This window comes from Rhea americana, unplaced genomic scaffold, assembly GCF_003343005.1.
Source record: "Rhea americana isolate MKP2758 unplaced genomic scaffold, rheAme1 scaffold_139, whole genome shotgun sequence".
Lineage (NCBI taxonomy): Eukaryota > Metazoa > Chordata > Aves > Rheiformes > Rheidae > Rhea > Rhea americana.
The window spans coordinates 929,249-949,987 of NW_028185472.1; the positions used below are offsets into that span (position 1 = coordinate 929,249).

At 40.7% G+C, this 20,739-nt stretch overlaps 1 protein-coding gene across 2 annotated transcripts in view; it reads right to left on the minus strand.

Annotated features, from left to right (window-relative positions):
• Window positions 1–20,739, minus strand: part of LRP5 (LDL receptor related protein 5) — a 168,685-nt gene that overhangs the window by 60,005 nt on the left and 87,941 nt on the right. The gene's annotated exons all lie outside the window — the stretch shown is intronic.

A 20,739-nucleotide genomic window follows, 5' to 3' on the forward strand; every position in this document is an offset into this window, starting at 1 on the left:
ACACACACACACACACACACGAGGAGCAGGTATGGCTGCCATCATTCCCCCTGCTTCCAAGGGCTGCAGAGCTCTGTGCATGGATAGTAAGGAGAGACAAACACAGACCACAGCACTGCTTTTTTCTTCCTTCAGAAGCTCAAAGTTCACTTACAAATTATTATACACTCTTGCAATTAGCTATTTATGCCAGGGGCAAGAACACAACTGCAATTTTACAATACAGGTAAAGAATATCTCATTGCTAATCACCAAGGTCGAGCACCCAGCACCCAAGAGGCAGGTGACTGCTTTGAAAAAAAATTATTAAAGAAAAGTTTTGGAGCAGCTCACTTCCATGTAAGGTAAAGCCTAACTGAGCACCAGCTCTCACTACATGAAAGCCTGGAGGAAAAAAAAGTCTGTCTTGACAAAGTGAGTTTTACCTTCCAGCTGTCACTCTGAGAGTGGTGCAACAGCTTTTTATCATTTTAGAATCAGAAATTCTTCTCATCCTTGTTTCAAAACTTATTTCAACACTAAGATCTTTCAAAATTGCTATATATGACCACTTGCCATGGGAGAAGAACTTTTAAAYGACTTTGTGGACTCCCCAGTGCTTCTTTTTCAGAGCAAAACTTCTCCTTAGGGTTTATCTTTTTCTGCCTTCATATTTATTCAGATTTTTTTTTGGACTGATTTGTTTAAATCATTAAAATTAAATTATTAAATCATTGAGGAGGCTGGACTAGATGATTTCCAGAGGCTCCTTCCAACTTCAACCATTCTGTGATTATAGTATTTTGGTGTGAAGAAATTATTTGGGTAAAAATAGAGGGGAAAGGAAGGAGATTGACAGAGTTGGGGAAAGAGGCACTTTAACAGAGAGACACCTTTTAGCATCCCCTGAAAACAGTCAGCTTCTAAGCTTTGTACACCTGACTCTGCACTCAACMAGGCAGGCAGAATTACTGAGCTTCCCAAAGAACAGTAAAGGGAAGATGGCTCACAGTTGATAGGTGACAGAGAATGACTTCCAGCCATGTCTGAGCCTTGCTTCCCGGCTCACGGTGGCAAAGCAGACAAGGCAGGTCACAAGGATGCAGCATGTCAGGAGAGATACAGGATCACAGAGGATGAGACTGTGCCACCAAAACAGAAAGGCTGTCAAAAGCCAAAAGGCAGGAAGAGGAACCAGGCACTGAGTGGGAATGTAACCTGCCCAAAGGCAGAAAGTAGAGCTGTGCCTCAGCCAGGAGAGAAAAGTTGAAAACACTTCCTTTCCAGCGCTGGACTGGTCTGCAAGGCACAGGAAACTTCAAATCCTCATATTCCAGATTAAATTGCTTAAACCTCTCGCCTCGTTCTTCTTAAACAAGGTTGAAAAACAGAGTTAATAATTTAAACAGAGCAAAATAATTGCTTTTCTACATTAAGCTATTGGGCTGACATAAAAGAATGACATTTATAACAACCACTCCATACGTCTACTAGAAATGCACGCTTTTAATTGGGGGGGGGGGCCTGAGGACATAGGAGGAGGCAGCCACTGTGACTACAAAATACGAGTTTCCTGTTTAAATCTGGGAGGTATTTAGACTTGACAGTTTATCGTCTGTGAGGTTTCTCTGGAGAGGGGGAAGGTTGGTTTGTTTGTTTGTGCTAGGGATAAGGCAGTTTCCTGCTTCTGATCACACTGCTTATATTTGTCAGTTTTATGCCGATTGTTAATAGAAATAGTGCACCTCAATCAAACACCGCCTGCGGCATATTTGTTTGGTACATCCAAGCCCAAAAAAGTGCTACATTACTAGTATTTCAGAGACGTTTGGACTCCACAGTTTTTGCATAGTAAATTACTATTAGATGCTCAAGGGAAGCTACTCTCAGAAAGTAAGCTGGAGCTGGTTTGACCAGAAATAAGAGACTTTCTATGACCTTCCACTGCACGTATCTTTGTGTCACTATGTGTTCCAGCTGTATATCCGCAAGACAGACTTGTGCCCTACCCCCTAGATCATGAACAGCTGGCACTGCCCACTCATTCAGTTCTCAAAGGAACTGTCACAAGCAGCTGCAACACGGAGAAAAAAAAATRCTTGCCAAAAGCCAAGGTGAAAACTTTCACGCGCTTATTTGGGCAGGCAGCAGGGTCAGAAGTCGAGAAGAGACATACCTTTTGCCTATCCAGCATTCACGTCTCCAAAGCAGAAGAAATCTGAAAACTTACCGAAATGAACTTCATTTCRCTCTTTGCTGGAGGCTCTAATGGACAAGCTCAAGTCAATTTGCCTTAGTGCACCAAGGCTGAAAAACACAGCGACTCTCAAGTTGATTTACCAATGGAAGAACACAAAGAAGGGCAAAGAATTGGATGTTAATGCAATCAGCTGCCTGAGCCTAACCCTGGACATAAATTTGTCAGATTTTAATACCGTATATAGATGCATTGAACCTCTTCACTCTACCTACRCCTTTCCTACAAGTACTTCTTTTGGATTGGAAAAGCTGAAGAGCAAAGCACTCAATTCGTACCAAGCTCCACTATAGCCAAATTGGGAGAAACAGAAATGATCTTAGCTGTCCCAGTGTTTATTCATAGCAGRAGGTATCCCATTCCACTTTGGAGACCAGACTGATTTAGCAAGTTTAAGAACAGAATTTGCTGCTATACACAGATAATAATAGGCAAATCATTTTGTTTGGGAGCAATAGACTACCTTTGATCTCAACAGATCTTCCCCTTTCCAGTCCTCGCTGGCAATCTCTTCTCCTTTTTGAGCCATTTGCTGTGTGCTGGAAATTTGTTTCGCAAGATCTAAGCAAGCTGGGAAATTCACCAACAAAAATAACTTGAATTTTGCACTGACAAAGTCATCCTGTGGTATTGGGTGCCCKATCGGATTCACATGTTCAGACTTCTGAAAGCCAGCAAACAGGTAACAAAGACACAAACCAATGCAACCCTAAATCAGTGCCTGGAGTTGATAAGTAGCAGTTAGCATTGACCTCTATACATTTTTAGCACACGCAATAGGTTACTGAAGACTATGAAAAGGAAAAGAAAAAATGCCAGTTACCTTGTAGATCCTTCCCATCTCAGAAGTAGAACACAAACAAAAAGCACGGACAAGGAGCTCTCAACTACACAACGGTGGCATAAAGTGCGCTGTGCTGGGCAACAAATGGGCTTCCTCTTCCCTGGGAACCACCTCCGTAGCAAGAACAACCAGGTGACAGGCAAGGCAGAGCTGTTCTGAGGGCGTTAAGCTAACACCAAAAGGAGATCCTGTGAATGTACAAGCCTCCAAGCCCCTCACAACTGCTCCAGACCCAYACCCTACAATGCCACTAATGCAAAGTGTCAAAGGTAATGGAGCGAAGACATTCCTTAGCTGTCTGTACRGCAATGCTAGAAGCCTAGTAATAAAACAAGATGAAAGGGAAATGCTGGTACTTGAGAAGAATTTTGTAATTTGGTCTATCCTCAGGAGAGGCTTCATGTGAAGAGAATATTAAAAGCAGGAGAAAAACCCCAGATAGGAAAGAGTAGGCTAAAGGAGAGGCAGTGGCACCCTGCAAAGCTGCCTTTAGTCTCYCACTTCCTGCATCTGCATAGTATTTCATAAACATTAAAACAGTAAGGCTTCAACAAGCTGGCAAATACTAACCTCCTTTCACACATATAAGGATCAGGGCACATGATGCTGAAACATCCAACCCAAGGTCTTGCAGCAAGTCAGTACAGGTACCACCTACTTTTGTCCCCCAGGGAAGGACTTCATGCTAAAAGGATTTGCCTGCACACCTCTGCCAGCAACACCCACTAGCAGAGAAGCCTCCCATACCAGAAGAAGGCGTGCTGGTGCTCTCCGAATGACACGCACCCTCTGAACAAATGACCYTCCAAGCTCTAGCCTAGGCTGAGGGACATGACACCTTTCACCCTTCTAATCAGCCCAGCTCATAGACCTGTCCTAAGTCCCAAAGCTAACAGCCTCGAGGCAATTCACTTAACTGAAACATGTCTCAATTTAATTGTCTGTAACACGAAGGGTAAAGATGCAGAGCTCTTCCACCTTGTGCAAGTACTGTGGGAGGGGTACTGGAGCACCATGCAAAGCTGAATCCTCCTCTAAAAGGAAAGTATTGCTGTTCCACTGTCTCACAGAATGCTCTTGAAAAAGCCACTGCAAAATACAGTATCTGCCTAGTAGTATTCCAGTCTYGATATGAAAATGAGGAGGAGCAAAGCCAAGGTAGGGCCTTACTTAACCTTTGCTAAGCCTTTAGAATGCAGCTAGCCTTCAAGGGATGAAGACTAGGGGTCTCATACTTACCACACTGGTATAATCTGCAGAAGATCCTGGTTTTGACCTCTGCCATCTCATAGACCGCCTGTGTAAGCTGCCATTACCTGCTCATTCTCCTTGTGCCTAACATTTCAGAATCACTAAGGTAATACTAGAGCTTAAGCTGGGCCTTGCCATTTTAGAATGTGAGTTCTGCAGGGCAAAGTACATCTCTTGTGTCAGTTTGGCACTAGCAAAACGGTATCTCCAAAGCGAGGCACAGGCTGCATAAGTAATGTCTAATCTAAGTATAAATTCACAGGCAAGAGATTTCCCAGCTGCAGTGAATTAAACACAAGCTGTCACAGGTAGTGACAAGCTAGGTGTCAAAAGTTTGCTTAAGTTGACATTATATTTGTGGAAGCTGTACAAACAAAACCAAGCAATTCTGTTTTTAATGCTCATGACAAATATTTCACTTACACCTTTTGACAAATACACGTGCTTTCAGTCCAGCTTCTGCTTCATGTTGCTGCATGTAGGTACTACTKGCTCTATTTTCAAACTGGTTGCAGCTTCTCTTTTAAGCACAAACATTTGACTCATTTGCTTTAATAATATGCCTCCCATTATTACACAGGAAGGGGGCTTGCTGTGACAACAGACTTGGATGGTTGTATTATTTCCAGGGAGCATGAGTCTGCATCAGTAAAGTGCACAGACAGCCCCTCATTATTCAGTGAGAACAGGGAATATGTAATTGTTCTGTTGTGCCATATGATGACACCATCTATCAGTCTATCAGAGTCGAAAGCGAAGAACACTTTTTGCCAGAAAGAAACGTTATCTGTTTTGCCTTCCAAGAAAAAAGTTTAAACGTAAAGCCACCACCTCATTAAATGTTTCACAGAATTCARACTCAAAACTGGCTATCAGAACAGGGTCCATTGAATTTCATGCACATCCCTCCGTCCTGAGCTCCCTCTAGTTGCCCTGAGGACTAATCAGCATGCCACAGGCACAGCAGATGGCTCCAACACCGCMGCGAACACCAACCTCTTACCTCCATCTAATGGTCAGAGATTCTTACACCAGCCTTGACAGCAAGTTCTCAGCACTTACAGGAGACTATTCCTTTCCAACCCCAAGTCAAGTTATCCTTATGGCTCTGTGCATAAGAATAAAGCACACCAACTACATATCAGAGAAGGATTTTCTGCATCCTCTCAGATCATGACCTCTCATTGTCATGCCTCCAGATGTGGACAAGCTGAATACATCTTCTCAATTGCACGTGAGAGGAAAGTCTTCTCAGACTCCTATAGACACCCAGCTGAAACCCTGAGCCTTAAGAGTTAATGATAATGTAACCTTCCGAATTTAGACTGAAGAAAAGGAAATTTTTTTTAAAAATGCACGCAAGTACACAGGAAAAACAGTATTAAAGCAAAAGCAACGTTTTTATTTATACTGTACATCACTGGGCAACTGCAGTTACCTAGCTGCTACTGTTCAGAGCCCTGTGCCTCTTCCCTAACAGATGAAGCTCAAACTGCAAGTGCATCTGTTTGCAGCATAAACTATAGCATAGAAATGGGACAAGATTGAAATAGTAATTGCTAAGAAAACCTCACACGACAAGACCAGAGAGGAACCTGCGGGGGTGAACTTGAAAACTGACTATCCACATTGTTCAAGCACAATTCRTAGAACTCTGTGTTGTCATTTGACTAAGGTGAGGATGGGGCCTCAAACCAAAGCAGATCTTTCACTGGAGACATTGTATGATGCATTAAAATTGGAATGTGAGCTCTGCTACACAGATTGAGCTGTATTCTTGCATCTCAGCAAGAGGACCTGATGGTATAAGCCCTCAGTGATTCAACTACATGGTTTATACCAACAAAATCATGTCTCAAAAAAGCTGTAATTCCAATTCATCTATWGGCATTCAGTCATTGAGATTAATAGCATGAAGCTACGACTAAAAAAATGGTCATAATTACCTCTGCTGACAAGACATTTTAGGATTATCTCAACAACCCAGATAACAATTGTTTGTTAAATTTTACTGATAACTTGGTAAGTGGCATAATGTTTTCAGGAGACAAGGGGCTTGACTGGGGAGTTCCTTCATGCAGGTTTATGCTAACTGCTTGGGGCTAAAACAGAAGGATTCATGATAGTCTGTCCTGGAAGACGATAAATKGGAGGCTGGTTTACAGTGCCTGTTTGCACCAGCTCGACACAGAAGTACCCTGGGGAGRGAAACGGAAAGCAATCCTGCTTCCTAGAGATAGATCTCACTTGCCTTCCTTCCAGGGACATAGCTTTTACGACTGTTGGTTTCTAAAGCAGAGGTGCTCTCTTGTGCTTTACCTGCTGGATGGGAGCAAAGGGGTTTTCAGGCATCCCAATAAATAAAACATAATACCAGAAAGGAACTACCTAGGTTTTAAATGATGCCCTTCTTGAGAAGTTCATTCTTTCTCCAACTTCAAGGATTTGCCAAAAATGTTTGGTATTTTAATAAGGAACATAACCACATTTATAGCTAGATGAAAGGTACACTCTGCRTTCACCACCCATTTTACAAATTGTATATATAAGATTGTATATATGTTATTATTAAATATATGTTAAATGACCGTACAGAAAGATATAGAAATATATTATTGAAAAAGAAAAAAGCATGCARTTCAAAATTTCACATAATTACAGACTAGTGGGCATTATTGAAAATAAGACAATGCGATATTTGAGCCAAGAAAAACAYTGCATTTATTGCAATCTATTATTGCAATAATTATGAAAGTAACCTTAACCCCAGTGAAGAACACAAAGGGAACTCAGAAGAATAAATGACAAAATATAATCTGAACAATCCCCTTTCTTTCTAAATTAAGGCCTAGGCTCGAGAAGATTTGTAAAGGCAAAAMATTCCATGCAGCAAAGTCACTTAAAATTAACAACCAAAAAAAAGAGAGAGAGTGCTAAGATAGGAATAATAGTGGCAAACAAATTTTGCGGCTATGAACGGCCAGTAGGTGACATCTACGAAGTGGCCTGAAACGTCAGACAAAAGTCATGAGASACAAGGCAAGATGAAAACAGACAGAAAAAAACAGTGTCTTCATACAATGGCTCACAACAGGCTCCCAAGGGAAAAGGGAAAAAAGCAACAGAAATACCTACGCTAGCTGCGAATGCAAAAGGACAGCAGGGGCCGATCGTAGGTGAAGGAAGTCGCACAATAAAAGGTGACATGGAAAACATATGGARCCCCAGACTGAAACCAGCCCCCAGACAAAATGACAAGGATAATCAAGATGTCCCGAGGGCTAGGGATCAAGAGGAGGCAATGACTAGCTTGAATGCATTTCTCTATAGAGTTTATTATTCATATGTCCAGCTATCAAAAAAATCCAATTAGAGCTGGTAGAAAAAGCAAGGTTTAGGTGAAGGAAATTACAATTTAGRAAACTACAAATAAATTACAGATTATATAATCTCTTCCCACAGCCTTCCTGGAGACCCCTTAATCTGCTTTCCTAGGCTTGTTGAAAAGCGCATTTCTTTTTCTGTTATTTTTTTATTTTAATAAAAACACCTCATATGGACAGCAACCTCATATTATTCCTTTTGTCTGTTCGTTAGCTGTTGTTCTCATTTTACGTTAACACTAATGAAAAAACATACATTTCCACTACAAACCATGAACAGACTAAAATATGTGGGGGGAGTATTTTCCAACCTTTTCATTCCTCAGTTAAAAAGAAAAAAAAATAAAACAATAAAAGCTAGGAATTCAAGAGTAATGAAAACAGCAATGTAAGAAATACACAGAACCATTTTTTAAATATTCTGAATAGTGAAGAAAACTTTCTACAAAGAAGACTATCCTTGCTCAGTTTTACAAGGCAGAAAAATGGTGAAACAAAAGGTCCAAAGAAAAAAAAGAAAACAAAAAGAAAAAAAGCCAGTCCAACAACTTGGGTGCAAGAATTTTTAATTCTGCCAATTCACAAACCTGTCAAACATTTTCCTTTGGTCCACTATGCTTCTCTCTTTCATACCAACAGTAACTCTGAAAAGCGAGGGCAAAAAAAAAAAAAACGGTGACACTAGATTTGCATAACTGCACAACACAGGGGATTTATAAGCATTTTTAACAGCCAAATCAGCCAAACAAATTGTCTGAAGAACTGCAACAGTAAGCTATTGGGGTTCTTATGTCGGCAACATCAGAAGTCTGCTGGGAGAATCAAATCTTTTATAATAAAATCAATCACAATTCCCATTCTGTTCCTCAGACTCTAAAAACCTGAGTGCCACTAATTTAGCCTTCTTACTGAAGAATGAACACAAGATAAAAAGGAGCCGACAGCTGGAATAGAGCCAAAAGAAAGCTTTCAGGAGCAAAACGCAGAGAACAATGTTTGTTCTGCGTTCAGAATTTTACATGAAACTCTGTACAGACAAGACAGGCATATCTGGCTACATGGCTAAAGAATACATATTTATTACGGAGAATGTGGCYTTTAAAAGGAGAAATAAATTAGAGATTAACGCCTTTTATGCAAGCTGCACGGAAAAGAATTCCTGGAGCAATTCAATTCACCACAAGGAACAAGGTTTCTTTCAAAAGTCACCCTTTACTGGGAAGGGCGCTTCTTTGCAGGGAGCCTGAGCTGAGAAATACACAGCTCCTAGCTTGCTATTTATAGTCATTCAGGCAGTGAATAGTCTCATTCCAAATGCCACAAGGCATACTCACAACCTTTTATTCCAGAGACCTGATTTGTGTTTCATTTCAAAAAGTCCTGGGCTATGAAAAAAGAGGGGGAGGGGGGAGAAAGGAATAGCAATGCAACAGGCAACAGAAACACCTTTTTTTTTTTCCTTCCAACTTTTTCTTTATGAAGCCAATGCTAGAGAGTGTGGAAAGAGTTTTTAGAGACTTCCCGGTGGGGGGCTTGGGGGGGGCAAGAGAGAAGAACGTATGAACTTTGGAAGTGCATGCATTTCTACTCATTAACACTGAATACCAGCACCCAGCAATTTAAGGGAATCTGAGGGAAGGAGGGAAAGGAGTGAGGGGTGAGAGCATTTCAATTAGTTGGCTTTGAAGGACCCTTCTGAAAGAGAAAGGGACAGAAAACACTTGTCAAATGCAAGTTCAAGTGAAAGCCACTTCTGCCAATGAAGTGTGCAGATGGCTGTGGGGGTTCCCCTGAACCCAAACTGGGCCTCTATTATGTCTTTATTGCTCGCAAAAAGGCAAGGGTCACCTTCAGTTTAGAATAAGTTAGCTTCCTTTCCCACAGAGTGACTCTGGTCAATCAAGCCAGCAAAGGAAGTCTTCCTTTGAGTGACTGCTATCCCCTCGGCACACTGAAGGAGTTTTTTGAAAGGCTAAATAGACACAAAACCCTTTGGTCTCATCTACGCGGCAGACATTCGTAAGGAAAATTTCCCACCGTCGCGGGCAATCTTGGGAGCCTCGGGTAGGCTGGTGGTGGCTGGCAGGTCTGGCTGTTAGGCTTCGTTCTCGCTGGAGCCACGTGACAYGAGTCAAAGAACAGTACTGACAGCTTTCAGAGTTTCCCGAATCTGATGGGGCACGAGAAGCAAGTTTTACAAGACGCCTCCCTCCACTTCCAGCCTGCGTTCTTTAGAAACGTAGGAGCCCCCGTGCTGGAGGCGGCCAGGCCGTCATGTCAGGGCTCCAGCTTCTAACGGCACCCAGGCTCCTGTACTTCCCGGCAGGAGGTAACGGAGATTTTGCCCACAGGCCCAGGTGGCACGGCCTGCCTTCCCGACAGCAGCATGCTGCGTTGTTTCACATAGCATGGAGCAAGGAGAGGGGGCTTAATGACAAACTGTGGTGAGACTTAAGTAAAAAAGAACAGAAAAGATTCTAACTCGACAAACTGATGTGGGGATTAAGGGCTACAGAAAAGGAGTCCAGCAGAAGGAGCAGGATCCCTCCATCTCCTCTCATGGAAAACGGGGTGGCCCAGAGCAGTCACTGCTGCGACACAACAGCAGTCAAGCGAAGCCAGTTCAGCTGGTGCTTTCCAATGCTAACTTCCATACCACTGTGAAATACCATCACCAATGCAGAACCTCCCCTTCCAAAAAGAAAAAACAGTTGAAATCAAAGACTAAAATTCTGTGTCCATGACACTAAACTCTTGTGTTCTTCACTTGAAAAGCTTGCACCTAAGGTCAATAAACCCCCAAAAGGGTGCGGTGTCCTCCCCAGCACGTTCAGAGGGTGAGTTTGGAGGAGGAGAGTRCCAGAGACAGAAAGGGCAAGTTTCTCCAATACTTTCCTTCCAAAACAGCGATAGGAAAATAACAGCAGGRAAAGGACTTTCAACCAGTGAAAAGTTAAGTTTCCAAACTATGGTAACAAACAAACCTATGTGACAGAGCCAGATCAAACAAACCCATTTCTTTGACACTATGGTGGGACAATATTCATGGGGCATCGCTAGCAGCAACTCCTTATCTTTTCCTTGGGAAGAGGTGAGCTGTATAGCACTGCTCTGTATTATTCTTGGAATAAAAAGGTGGAATTTAGAAAATAAAACCAAAAAGGAGAAAAGAACTACACCACCTCACAGCTATCAGCAAACAACACAGTAAAGGAGTTCTACATTAGTTAATGGATTTTCAATTTAGTAACTTGAGTAAAGGAACCCCAAATTACAAATAAGATAGAAGCCACCTTTGTCTTAGCAGCTAGAATACTTATCTTGAGCCAAAAAACTACTGGGTTCTCATAAGGACAGAGGAGCATGTCCCCAATTCCATACTTCATAGGTACAGAAGCCTTCATACAGCTGAATATAAAATCTCTCTTTTAAATACAGAAAGTTGATCCCAGTAGGGGAAGTAAAACAGAATCCCCCCCCAACAAAGCGGAAAAAGGTCATTTGATATCAGATAGCCTAAAATAATTCTTCAGTGAGAAAGGAGAGCCTCAAGCATGTAAAACTCAAATAATTCTTCAACTTTGTAGTTTAATACATCCTCAGGATTTCCTCTTGATAAATATAGCAGAAGCTGCACATACAGAAGTCATTCCTGAGCACTCCACAAAGACCAAAATTATCAGCTCTCAGTCAGCTGCTCACTTTTTTAGTTTTTGTTTTCCCCCTAAAAAACCAAAAAACAAACAAAAAAACCCACACAACTATACACTCCCTGGAAAATTGACAAGATTTAGAGGGTTTTATGACTATGCAGCAACCTGTAATAAATTATAAATGGTTGTAGACAAAAGTAACATTATAGTAGTAGTGACTCCACTGTGTAGAGAGACTCAAAATAGTATTGCAGCCCGCAGCTGCCAGTACCTGTGGACTTTCATTGTGAAGGTAACGGATGAAACATCAAGCTGGACATAAAGTCTGGGAGAATCCCTGATCAAGAATATGCTACAGAGAGTCCTCATTCAAGCAAATCATTATCCGAGAGTCTTTTACTAGTGCATTAAGCGGTGTATGACCAGCATATGCGACATCATGTTCTGTATCCTCTACTTTGGAAAAGAAGCCCATGCTGCTTCCATAGGATAGGATTTTGCTGCAAGCTTGGTTTTGCTTTACAGATGTACATTCCTGAGTATTCAGGATGATGAAGGCAAGGTCAACTAACATGAACTTTGCACTTGGAACAGAGTATTGAACACTGATGGGGTTTTTTTTGTTCCTGTAGATTGGGTACAGGTATGTACACATGTATATGTTTAATTCCAGTGTCTTAGCATAACCTGTATGAAAAACTTTACTATAGACCAAATTCACCTTTACTGCAGAAAATACACTTATCTTCAAAAGTACTGTAGTCTTCACCTCAGATCAATAAGCTGTCTTTTCAATATGCTGGCCCTAGTCCTTGAAGAAAAGGGCCAGGGGTCTTTCAACTCGATTAGAGATTCTCTGGGAACACTTGGCTTAAAAAACTAAGAATGTGCTCCCAATACCACATGCTGCTGAGGAGACACGGTACAACATTTTTGGTCCCTAACATTTCCCTTGAATCCTGAAGTCTTCACACCCGCCCACTAGGCTACTGCAAAAGGTGATAGAGGCTAGGTCATCACCCACCCTTGGGGGTACCCCACATTCCATCCCATCCGGCAGCTTTGCACAGGACTGCTGAAGTATGAAGAAATATAAAAAATCCACTTTCCTTCTCAACACTGTTATACCTTTTCACCTTCTCAAGTGTAAGTTCACCTAGTAGCTAATTCAAAAGTCAGAAAGAGGACAGGAGAGAATTCATGTTGATAGATTTATTTTTTGCTGTTTGGTAGGTGAGTCTCTGTCTCCTTACTACACAGTTCAGAGCACAAAGATGCAAAACTTAGTTATGACCAACTAAAGCTTCTCACTTTGTTAACCTGAATCTCACTTTCTCCAGCAGCTTCCATACTTGGTAACACTTGTCTCAAAAACAAACAAAGCTCACTTGGCGTAAGGTATAAAATAACACAGGGAAATTCTTAATTAAACGGTAAGCAAATACAGACAATAGTCTAGTRATTAGGAGAGTGGAGCTAGAAGTCTCTATAACCTTAAACATGATATGGACATCTTGTGTTAGCAGGTAGAGCCTGACTATATTTCTGTGTTCCGGAAAGAGGCAGTGTCACATCAGGAAATTTTGAATCAGAAACAGTATCAAAAATTTATAACAAAGCCAAGAGAGTTTAAATTCAGAAGAAACCGTTAGGATTTTAAGSCATTCAGAGGCCTGACTTGCTGAACGTTACCGAGGATTGCATTTCACCTCAGCAGTCCCTCTTCAAAACTATAGCCTGGTGTGTACAAGGTTCCAACTGCAGTACCATTTCAACGGCAGCAATTAGTTAAGAAAGACSATGCCAAATACGCCTGAGTGGAAAACTCAAAATTCATTCAGTGGAGAAAGTTGAGACTCCACCAACATCCCTGTCAGTCTGAATGGAGGCATTCAGTCTTGCCTCCAAATATGACACTGAGTTTGATGGTACAAGCAGAACACAGTAGGTAGGCATATGGGAGATGGGGGATTCTTGAAGGGCAAAAGATAAAAGACTTTCCCCCGATCTCCTGGATTTCTATCTTCTTCCTAAAGCTGCACTCCTCCTTTTCCGGAAGAACCCCTATTAGGTTTTACATCATTTTTCAGGATTAGTGAGAATCTGTTTTATTTTTTATGCAACTCTCAACAGATATTTATAATTGTCATCATTATAACACTGATGTCAAAGATACAGCTCTCTTCCCTCCCAGAAAGCCTGTGTTCCATTCCAGCAATGTCCCTCTGGGAATGGCAATCATATCTCATTTGTCACCAGTCCTAACAAAGTCCAAGAACTGCTGTAACCCTGCGACAGCATTTTAAGATAGGAGTAGTCATCTGAGGGAAGGACTATCCAGTCTACAATGACTGTCTGGCTGCTGGCAAAAATTTGGTCCCAAGTTCACTAATACAGATTATTCCTTCGGAATCTTAACAGATAGTTATAAACTAGTTTAATGGACACTGTGCAACAAATCTAGCTCTCATGCAATGATGTTTACTGCCTAGTGGCTCCCTTCAAAAAAAATTAATCTACAACRGTGTTTGTGCTTGCTGATACTTCCAAGTAAAACACACAGCATTACTGGAGCCTAAAAGTTACTTGAAAGTACTAAAAACCTAGTGGTAAGTAATGCTCCCAAACTATATATGCAGCTTCCAACAATGAACAACAGGCCCAATGGCCACAAATGGACAGAGGTCTGCATGACACTCCTCAAACAACAGAGCTTAATCTCACAGAAAGGAGTAGTGCACTCCAATAAACAAATAAAATAAATAGTGCCCTCAAAAAGGGGCACTAATGGCAGTATTCAAAAAATCACCCCAAGCTTCAAGAGTACCATCTTGGACAGATGAGTACAAGCGGTAGGAAAGTATACACCATTTGATTGCCCAATTATGTTATGTGCTATTCAAGACAAATGTAATATAGGGGTTTAGATATGTAGCATTTGCACCTTGAAACRGTATGCTTGAAAAAGGTTACGATTTAAAAGCCTACCTGAAGCGAATTATTGAAAGTTGGAAGTTGTAYTTCATGTATACCAAAGTATAAGCACTTTGACTTATAATTTATTTCTAACAATTACATTTAAGTGTCATTTCATCAGCATGATTCTACATCAAATCAAAAAGTTTTAAGATCACCAAATTTAAGGCCCCCTCACTGTCATCAATTTAAGTGATTTTATTACTGCAGCTGTCGATTTAGACTGATATGTACTCTTTACAGGAAGCAAATTCTGTATTTCCCATTTCTAGATCTATTTCACTTTTATGTTCTCATGCATTAGTACTTGTGTAGTATGTGGATTATTTACATTAATATAAACTAGGTTTCCTAAAATATATTCACATTTATAGAGACTTGATACATCAAGTTTTCTTCATCAGTCTAACTAGAATTTGGAGATAAGTTTACAGTAGTCATTTTCTCCATTAGATTTGTTTATTTCAATAAATTGTTTCAGAATAAATCAAGCAGATGAAATGGTATTGGTTAAAACTTCTCAGACAGAAATTACATATTGAATCTTCAGGTCAAATGGYTGGAAATCAAACTGTTGTATTTGAAGTACACTTAGACTTGTTTAGAAAAAGCAGCTTTAACATAGATTAATAATTAATTTTTCTCCTGAGTACAATCAATTTCTGCTAAAGCCTATTCCAATTTAAGTAGCACGTTGTTTCAAATGACATTGCACACTATTTATAGGGAATATAATCAACAAACTAATTATAATGATCGTTTCTTTAACTTTCAAGGGCAACCCTAACAACTGCACCTTGGAAAAACTTTTCAGCGAATGGCAGAATTGTCATCTGATGTTGACTTACACCTTTAGGCTTGAACATCCTACAAAACTGCAAAAAATTATTGTACATAATTATGAGTCTTCCGCAAAGATAAATGAAGGGCATTTGTCGACCGGAGGTGGGGGGAGTGGGGAGAGTGTACAACAAGGGGAAGCTGCCAGAAGGGATATTCTTTATAACATTTATTCCAAGAACATTGCAGAAACTTAAGTAAAATGCATACATAATAACAGCCACCTGAGAATTCAGTAATTGTTCATTATGCAATTATACCTTAGGCACTTCAAGCATACACTGAAGAAATAATAAACGGAAAACCTGGCTAACCACAAAACTGTTTTTTAAGGAGAATTAGGAAATTCTACACGTGGATGCCATTGGGTCTTTGCTTCTCTCCCTGCTGGAATCCTGTAATCCTTATTAATCTACTGTTTGTTCCTGGAAAGTACCTTTTCTCGGTCAATAAAATCCAAAGTTCTGTTGGATTAATTTATGCCCCTTACACATAGCTGAAGCAGCAAGGACAAACGCATGATTTCAACAGACATGACTCAAAATTTGCTATGTATTTTTTCTTGCTGCAGACTCTGCCAAACTAAGCAAAAAATTTTCAAAGCTGGGAACAATGTTACCACGGGGTGCCAAATTTGCAGTGAAGGCCCCATAGGCTGCTGTCACGCAAAGTGTGACAAGTCTTGCCAAATGGTTTCTTTAGGATACAAACCGCTTGCAAAGTGACTGGGCCCTTTGTCTTGCAGTTGAATGCTGCAGATGGGAAGGTCTCTGCCAGGAAAGAGTAACTGCTGTTTTCACCCCATGAAGCTTTACGCACACAAATAAGAACACACTTTCCTGGTATAGGACACTGCTCAGTACTCTCAACAGCTCTGCAGCATTTCTTTTCTAATTGTTGAAGACCGCACCCAAAAAGCAATGGCAAGATATGTTACTTAAAAATAATAATTAAGAGAGAGACAGATAGACAGACTTTCACAATGCATTATGAGCCCAAGGTCTAGCAAAAACAGGATAGATGTCTTTGGCTTATCAAATTTCCAAGCTGCATAAAGTTTAGTCTCTGTTTAAGAGCTTAGTATGTAGAGAGGCCTTCCTAGGGAGAATATGATGATTCCCCACAGATCTAAAATACCAAAAACCAGAGCAGAATACCAAGCAGAGATGTGCACAAACAGGCATAAGCTATATGTTTCTCTTGTTTTTTTTTAAATAGAAAGCATTTTAATGTATATTTTATGATGAAAGAAATTTGTACAAGCAGTTCTTCAGAAGGCTTCAGAAAAAATCTACATGCTTTTAATAGCACACTTTTCACATTATCAGGCATTCAGCTTAATACTATTTCTCCACCTCCTCCACAGGCTTTAAGTGCAATTATGCTCTAAAGGTAGTAGAGATTATGATTTCAGTTTATCCCACTTTGCAATTTATACACAGCGAGACTGGGACATTTTGCTGCATGCAAAAGAAGATGGAYAGAGGAATATGACAGAGACAGGAATTTCTCCTTTCTCCTTTTGCAGATCCTTGGTCCCTGGAAGATTCAGGAATCTGGGACTACATCTTTCAGGTGAGAAAACTATTTATCAAGTGACAGCACGGCAAAAACCCRACAGAAACTTCTTGTTCTGAAAAGAAGAGGGTGCAAGTAGAGCATGTGCCTTAGCACCAGTGCAGACCGGCTATACTGGCCCAGTCTGTTCCCTGTCCATTACCATCTAGCAACTCTTTTGCCTACCATCTTCAGCACACACATGGCAGCACCCAGTGGGCCCCACATGCCACCRGCCACGTGCTACCTCCTTTGCCTTCTGCAGTAGGGTAGGGCTGCAGAGTGACCCTTCCTAAACCATGTAGGGGSTCTCCATTTGTAGGAGTTCTCCTTCTTCAGAAGTGCTCAACACATATCTGAATATTATTTCAGATGAACCAGGAGCTCTTCTCTCAGTGTAGCAACAGAGAAAACCATCAAAACTAACTTTTCTTCCTCCCCCCCCCCCATCATAAGGCATTACAACACAGCTCACTGCATACCATCCTACTTAGGCTGGTTTTCAGACGTTAAGATAAACTAGATTTAGCCAATAACTTGCCCTTAGGAAGTTTTAGGTGCTTACTTGGAAAAGAAAAAAAATCTAATATTCAGCTAGGTCAACAATAGTATAAAGCATTAAACATGCATCCTCAACTCACAGCCAGCTGKTTTTTTGTTTTTGGCAAAATGCACATGCAACAGACATACATGCACATACAAAGCAAATCACCAGGACACCCGCTGTGTTTGTTAGCCACTTAAATGGCATGTTCTTGGCAACAGAATGCATGCAGGAGAGAATGAGCTCATGTTCAACTGAAGAATACCTTCAACGGTAAGTATAAAATACTACTGGAAATGTCCCACCTCGTATACTACACAGCGAGATTCAAATGCACACTGGCTAGCATTTATGAAAGTAGCACGAAGCAYGGTTTACTAGGGAAGTTTGGGATATTGAAGGAACCTCTTAAACGCAGAAATGTTTTAAGGTCTGATAGGGTACAAATATACCAAGATGAGAAATAAATGTGAAAATACAACCTTTCAGATAAATATCCTTCTATTACAAAACATCTCCTGAGTGCAGATCATGTAGAGGAATATTAATAAAAAGAAGGTCTACTAGAGACCAGTTTGGAATTGGCCAATATCTGAGCTATGTCAGTGATGGGTTAAGTCATGCACTTCTTTCCCAAGTAGACAGGAGAATGCAAATGYGTCTGACACGTGTTCCAAAATGGAAATTGAAATTTTGCTTTCTGATGCAAGTTCTGCAATAGGCATTTAAAATCCATTTCTGCTGATAACATGCCAGTGCAGTTTTAACTCTCTCAGCTGCATGAAGTCAGTCTAGAAAAGACTCCTCAGRGCCCCAGACAAACACTCCTGATATTTTCTCCCCATTATGTCCTAAATGGGCCTGTTTAGGTATTTGTAAATGTCAAAAGGAATCTGCTCATAATTAAAAATTAAGAAGTAAGTTCCAAGCATAAAGAGAACAGGATAAAAAAAGGAATTCAAAATAAGACTATTTACACCTGGTTTAATCTGAGAACATGTGGAACCAATTGCTAGGAGGCCTGAGATTCAATTTTTGCTGCTAACCATGAAAACTAGGTTGCCAAATATGTAGCAATCAAGATATCTACAAATGTCATAATCCTATGTAAAAAATATCTTCTGTTTCAAAGACCAGGCAAAACACCTTCTTCTCTCAATTTTTAAAAATAGAAGAGAACCACAAAAAAGTAAGTAGAATAAATAAAAGAAAAACTGAGGGAATAAAAATCCCTTACTTTGGCTTCTCTGATTTTCCTAAATTTTGAAGCCAAACCAAACAGTATCATTGGCTTCTCTGTCTTACGGTGAAGTAAGACAGGCTGAATATGCTGCTTAAATCGGTGAAATGGGTTGCACAACTAAGGTCCCAGCTATAAAAGGTGGAAGCTGGAATGTTCTTTGCCCTGCAGGCTGAAAGGTGAGGAAGGGAGAGCTATTCCCGGTACTTAGCCATGGCCAACCTCTAAAGTTACTTTCCTGGAGCTACAGTCTTGCTTCCTTGCTTCCCATTTTCCTGAGCGTGGAAACTTCAGAGACCAGAGMTGTTTCCAAAAGCCTCAGAATTCATTTAGCCAAAAATGCTGCATATGCTGCTCCCCTCAGTGACATGAGAGCTCAATGGCCTTCACAGGGCATGGTTACGGGCAAAGTTTCTGTACTTCTTTCCAAGGTATTGGTACAGAAATAGACTGCTATAGCAGCCTAGCTAGCAGCCTAGTTAAAACTCCACTTCAGCAAACTAGTCTATACCATAGGAAGAAAACTTTTAACTAACGTTTTAAAGAGGGGAAAACTGTTTCTTTCATACTGACATTCTGGTTTGGTAATCCTGTTTATGAATGAATTTCAATTAGCTAGGTTATTCCCCTCTATTACTTTGAAGCTATTTCAAATTCCCYGGAGAATTCCCTTTTTGAAATTAAAATAATCAGAGTTAATTGTTTAGCACCTTTAGTTTTCAAATTGTTTTTCCAACATCTTTGCGGAAGATAGGCTACTGCTTCGTATTAACAACTCAGCTCAATTAGCTGAGGGAAACTATTGCCACTAGATGCCCAGAGCTTAACAAGACATTAAAGTGAACATTTGTCTGCATAAGTCTAACAATCTAATGATAACAGAGCAAGAATTTTCGAATTTGTCTGACTTCAGCTCAAGTCTCACGCTGCCATCCACACCCTAAAATACATCATAACCTACTGTAACAAGCTTAGAGTGAGGCTCAAAATCCCGCTTCTTCTCATTTCTCGGAAATAAGAACAGAAGTACCCAGTGACRAGGCACAGATCTTAACTACTTGATTTCAAAACTAAGCATTTGGGAGAGAAGGGGTGGGGAAACTCAGCAGGATTTTAAGCAAATCTTTCAGACTCCTYTGCGAGATCTGGCTGTATTCATATCCTTCTGCTTCCCCTCAGAACAACCTCTCCCAGCCATCTCCCCAGCATCTTTTTAGCTGACTTGCATCCCCCTCCATGTCTTTACTGCTAGCCATGAAAAAAMTGAAAAACTGCAGCTGTTGGCCTGAAAGTGGCACCTCTGTCACTAACATCACATTCAATACCTTACGGCCAGCTCTCTTCCAAACTGTTTGTTGCTCCTACAACAGCTGCCAAACAGTATTTCTATCCTAGGTAAGAGCTCGAGTTTGCTCGAGGTGCATCAGGAGCATGGTATTGCTGCATCTGTGCTGTGTTTACTGGGATGACCTCCTGTCTGTTCTGACACCTCATCCTTGTCCATCTCAGCTGCCTCATCTCTTTAGATGCCCTCATGCAGGGAAGCCCACTACTAYGGACAAGTCTTCTGCAACTCCGTGAACACATCCAAAATTTATAAAGTGAGTGTAGATTAGTGTTTCTAGAGTACACAAAATCCCCATGCCCTTCTACATCACAGTATTTTCAAGCTGTAGCAATTTGCTGAATTTCCTCTCAGTCAAAAAGTGCTGCTAACAACTCAGTGAAACTCCAGAAATTCATGAAAACGTGTTCAAAAGCCCAAAACACCTTGCCTCAAAGCTTGATTCTAATTTTAAGTTATTTAATCTATGGCCTTCTGTCCTCAGTGGAATTACTTTCATCTTTAGCTGTATCTAAAACCTGATTTATTTCTGTGGCAGCATACTTCACAATTCTTCTTTTAAATTAAGATTTAATCTTGGGATACTAATGGAAAAGAATAGCAAAAAAKGCATCTCCTTTAGGAACATGTCTCTCAGTACATCTCAGGCCTCCCCTGTGCAATTGCCAAAGTACATTACTAGACCAGTACAGATGCCTGCTTTGATCATATCTAAAACTTAAAGCAATGAATCTCAGAAAAATTATGATCTCCAGAGACAATTCCTGACCTCCCTCCTGGGAGCATATCATAACAAAGGGATGAATAATTTGTCCAGCTTTGCCTAGTACAGGAACATGTCTGTATTAGATTGATAAAAACTTTGAGCAG